The sequence below is a fragment of the Cornus florida genome, unplaced genomic scaffold (genome assembly GCF_030987335.1).
Source record: "Cornus florida cultivar Cherokee Brave unplaced genomic scaffold, ASM3098733v1 CherokeeBrave_3.0.0_Hap2_Chr06, whole genome shotgun sequence".
In the NCBI taxonomy this organism is placed as follows: domain Eukaryota; kingdom Viridiplantae; phylum Streptophyta; class Magnoliopsida; order Cornales; family Cornaceae; genus Cornus; species Cornus florida.
The window spans coordinates 11,588,831-11,589,356 of record NW_026775576.1 but is presented as its reverse complement, the minus strand read 5'-3'; the positions used below and the strand labels follow the sequence as shown (position 1 = coordinate 11,589,356).

The 526-nt window shown below is 37.3% G+C and overlaps 1 non-coding gene across 1 annotated transcript; it reads right to left on the bottom strand.

Moving 5' to 3' along the window:
* Positions 1-207: 207 nt before the first annotated feature.
* Positions 208-313, bottom strand: LOC132315283 (small nucleolar RNA R71). The gene has a single exon (XR_009483613.1). It is a non-coding gene; the product is annotated as a small nucleolar RNA R71 (small nucleolar RNA).
* Positions 314-526: the final 213 nt, after the last annotated feature.

Here is a 526-nt window from a genome sequence, read left to right as displayed (position 1 = left end):
AGCACTTGGATGTGTTTTTGGAATTGTGTTCAACTACCAAGTTGACCACTTTAGCCAACGATTCATTTAGAATGCGTCTTTTCCAGTTTTCTCTCAAGGACAAAGCAAGAACTTGGCTATAGTCCCTTCCAACAAATTCCATATCTACATGGGACATGTTGTAACAAGAGTTCTTGAAGAAATACTACACTGTGGGTAAAACCACACAAATGAGAAAAGAAATCATGGCATTTTCCCAAATCCCGGGAGAACAGCTTCATGATGCATGGGAGAGATATAACGATCTTCTAAGAAAGTGTCCACACCATGATATTGCTCAATGGCACTTAATACAGATCTTTTATGATAGTCTTACAGATTCTTAAAGAAATATGGTTGATGCTTCCAGTAATGGAGCTTTTCTGCATAAGAGTCCAGCTGACACTTAGGAATTATTTGAGGCCCTAAGTGAAAATTTAATATAGCATGCTTCTTCCTCTAGGTTTAGGTCCATACCTTGAATCCATAAGGTTAAAAATCTTTATAA